General features: G+C 39.0%; 1 pseudogene; it reads left to right on the forward strand.

The window, feature by feature from the left end:
- Nucleotides 1-1,327: 1,327 nt before the first annotated feature.
- The window catches only part of LOC101759505, a 3,997-nt pseudogene continuing 779 nt past the window's right edge, over nucleotides 1,328-4,545 (forward strand).

Genomic DNA, 4,545 nt, shown 5'->3' on the forward strand with positions numbered 1-4,545 from the left:
ATCTATATAAGCATTGTGTTAGGATATTTAACAAATGAGAGGTAGCTTAAGGTAATAGTTTCGTAACAATGGGGCTACATTTTTTCCATTGGAGATTCCGCATTAGTTCTCACGAGACACGCTAGGAAAAAATCCTAGAAATTCTCACTAAAATCAAAAACATCAAACATCAATCGTGTAAACTCTAATAATCATAGTCATTGGTCTATAATATTTTATAAAAGGTTACCTACCAAACATATTCTAAAATAAACTCTAATCCTATATCTAAATTATCGAGCTCTGTAATTATTAAAAACTAATCTTAAGTAACCCCATAATCTTCATCCAATTTACTTATGCATATCATGATAAAGTATAACTTAAAATGTTACTCTAAATTTGTATCTAAGTTACCCACGTATGTTCTTATTAAAATAACCTAAAGTAAATACCTAAATCTTAATCTAATTATCTTCATGTGCATCATTCAAAAAAGTCCAAAAGTAAACATGATGAGTGTCATTGTTAATATAGAAATATTAAGTTAAGGTATATACGCACGATGAGTGTCACCATGTAGACAATCTTTACATGTATGTGGAGATGCGATACAAAATGAACAAAAAAGTGTGAATGTAGATAAAAAGTGTATAGAGTAATTAATAATTAAAAATAATGATAAGACAAAGATAAGTATACATGTATATAAGAGTTATGTTGAAATATTGAAAAAACTAAGAGAGTAGTAGGTAAACAATTTCGATTATTAATTAGGAGCTCAATTTTTAAATAATTTTCAAATATGATAATTTTTTTAAAATATTATCCCGTGCAGGAGCACGGGTTGATGGACTAGGACAACTAAGGCTGATCACTAGATATTTCTCCAATTGAAACGGTGTTCAACATCTGCAAAACCCTGCAAAGCACGGCATTGTACAGACTATTTTTATCCAGATTGGATACAAATTGACTTGACCAGCTCGCTACCCTATCAAAGATAACCTATGAACGAATCATGCACACACACATACATTCTGGAAGCGCCATCATCACAAAGGTCCAAATCGGATCTGGAATCGAAAATCCAGCACCGTAGACCATTCCTCGAGCTGAATTTTATCATCATCGAAACCACACGAGACGTCGCACATCAGCCTGGAATATCTCTGTCCGGTTCTGATGAAAAGTACTTTGGGATTCGAGGCTGGACACGCCGCTACAATCTTTGTCCAGCTCAGACGGCGACGCCGGCGCTGGGAGAGAAGATGGAAACTGAAAAGTGGCAGTAACTGGCGAGTTTGACGGACTCAGGGTCTTCGCCCAACGGCGGTCAAGCTGAGATAAGGTGTCTCAATACGAGTGTGTGGATGATAACGGTGACGTAAAACTGCTTTTTAAACCCCTGGGGCCTCAGCCAGTTGAGCATCCAGCTCATAATTCCAGTTCAAACACCCACTAGCAAGCAAATAGAAGCAGATTAGAAAGGCTGACGCACAGCAGAGGTACCATACTCTCTCCCTCCCTTCCCTCCCTCCTGATGGTTTTAACTATCCTCTTTATGCTGTTACCTTTTTAAGATGGTTTTAGCTAGTTACTTGCTGCAACTCTGTATGGTTTCTCAAAACTAGTACCCCTCCGTAGGTCATTTTAAGTTTTTTTATTTTTATAGATATTATCTATGAATTATCTATGAACATAAAAAATCAAAACCATCTATAATTTGAAACGAAGGGAGTACTTCTTAGAATTAGCTCTGGTTACAGCATGAGCTTACGCTGCGTAATTCATCTAGTAGTACTTTATACGCTGCCAAGTTTATGCTTTAATTTTGCAGGTGACAATTAATATGCTCCTCATGCGTCACTCGATGTTGCTGGCGAAACTCGCCGTGCTTATCGTATTGCCTTTTTTGCTGCTGTGTTATGGAGTTGGCAACGTTTACTGCTCGACAATTCATGAGAATAGAGAAGATCTGCGCTCATTGCTCGACTTTAAGAAGCGGATCAGTTCTGATCCAAATGGAGCCTTGATGAGCAATTGGACAACCAACACCCATTTCTGCCAGTGGAATGGTGTTAACTGCACTTCCACACCACCATATCGCGTCAGAGAGCTCATCCTCACCGGGCTAAACTTGGGTGGCGAAATATCCTCCTCTCTTGGAAATCTGACCTCCCTTAATTATCTTGATCTATCCAATAATAGCTTTCATGGTCCCATACCTCTTCTTAACAAACTCCAAAACCTAGAGTACCTTTTATTAGGAAGCAACCTTTTGCAAGGTGTTATTCCCGACGCACTTACAAATTGTTCTAATTTAGTTACACTAGATCTCTCTGGAAACAACCTCAACGGTCTCATTCCTCCTAGAATAAGCTTTCTTACCAAACTAGCATATATCAAACTTTACAGTAATCATGTCACTGGGGAGATACCAGCATCCCTCAGAAACATCACAAATTTACAACTAGTCCATTTTTCAAAAAATCAGCTCAATGGTAGAATTCCCGACGAGGTTATGCAAATGCCAAACTTAATGGAGTTGCACCTAAACCAAAATAACCTATCAGGTAGTATTCCTGAGGTTTGGCAAATGCCAAATATATTGGTATTAGACCTAAGCGTAAATAACCTTTCAGGTCGAATCCCACGAGCTCTATCTAATGTATCTTCTCTTCAGGGATTGTCCTTGGCATCAAATATGCTAGGCAGTACATTACCATCTAACATTGGAGATGCTCTACCGAATCTCACGATTCTATACTTGGGTGAGAACTATTTCGAGGGTCACATTCCAGCTTCCCTAGGAAATCCTCCAGGTCTAGGAGTCATAGATCTCTCATCGAATTATTTTACCGGCCAAATCCCAAATTCTTTGGGAAACCTTTCACAGCTGTCTTCTCTTAACCTTGATCAAAACATGCTTCAATCAACAGACAATGAAGGTTGGGAATTCATCCATGCCCTGGGAAAGTGTAGATCTCTAAAAAAACTTTCATTGTCTATTAATAGGCTACAGGGAGCCATACCAAATTCTATTGTAAACCTGTCCAGCACTCTTACATATCTGCTAATGTCTGAAAACAATCTATCAGGAACAGTTCCCCCACGTATTGGAAGATTTAGTTCCTTAGTTCAACTATCACTAGATCAAAACTATCTTACCGGTACAATTGAAGAATGGGTCGGAAATATGACAAAACTAGAACGTTTGAATCTCCGATCAAACAGCTTCGTCGGGATAATTCCACCTTCCATTGGCCAACTTACACGGTTGACATATTTATTTCTTGCTGAAAATCAATTCACTGGGTTTATACCACCTAGCTTTGGAAACCTTAAATCATTGTCTGAGCTGCACCTTAGCTACAACAATTTCAAAGGGGGCATACCTAGTGAGCTTGGTAGCTTCAGAGTACTCACCATTCTAAATCTTTCATCAAACAGATTTAGTGGGGGGATTCCTGAAACACTGGGCAAATTTGAACAGATACAGACAATTCAAATGGACCAAAATATTCTTACAGGAAACGTCCCAAGCACCTTCAGAACCCTAAACACCTTGAGCAGGCTCAATCTTTCCCATAACAATCTGTCAGGCCCCCTGCCAGATTTTTTGAATGATCTAAAGTCACTAACAAAATTAGATATATCTTACAATAATTTCCAAGGAGAAGTACCAACAGATGGAGTATTTGCTAATGCTACCATTATCTCACTTAATGACAATCCGGGGCTGTGTGGAGGTGCTACAGATTTGCATCTGCGGTCATGTCATGTTGGTAATAAAAGAGTGGGAGTAGTAAACTATTTGATCAAAATATTGATCCCAATATTTGGGTTCATGTCACTCGTATTGCTGGTCTACTTTTTATTCCTTGAGAAGAAGACAAGAAGAGCAAATGCATCGGAACAATCTTTTGGTGAGCATTTTGAGAAAGTTACTTATAATGACCTAGCTCAAGCAACACGGGACTTCTCAGAATCCAACCTGATCGGGAGAGGAAGCTACGGTTCTGTGTACAGAGGGAAATTGAAGGAAAGCAAAATGGAAGTGGCAGTGAAGGTTTTTGACCTTGAGATGCAAGGAGCAGAGAGAAGCTTCTTGTCAGAGTGTGAAGCACTGAGAAGCATTCAGCACCGGAATCTTCTTCCGATTATAACTGCTTGCTCAACTGTAGATAAAGTAGGAAATGTTTTCAAAGCATTAGTCTATGAGCTCATGCCTAATGGGAGCCTAGACACATGGCTACATCACAAAGGGGATGAGGAAGCTCCGAAACGTTTAGGCTTGACTAAAATAATAAGCATAGCTATTAACGTAGCTGATGCATTAGATTATTTGCACTACGATTGTGGACGGCCCACTGTCCATTGCGACTTGAAACCCAGCAATATTCTTCTGGATGACGATATGAACGCTCTTTTGGGAGATTTTGGAATTGCACGTTTCTACCAAGGTCCTCAGTCACATGGCAGGTTCAGTTAGTTCAATTGGTGTGAAGGGGACATTGGATATATTCTCAGTATCTATGGTTATTTCGGTATGTTTTTTTTTCT

Source organism: Setaria italica, chromosome I, assembly GCF_000263155.2.
Source record: "Setaria italica strain Yugu1 chromosome I, Setaria_italica_v2.0, whole genome shotgun sequence".
Classification (NCBI taxonomy): Eukaryota; Viridiplantae; Streptophyta; class Magnoliopsida; order Poales; family Poaceae; genus Setaria; species Setaria italica.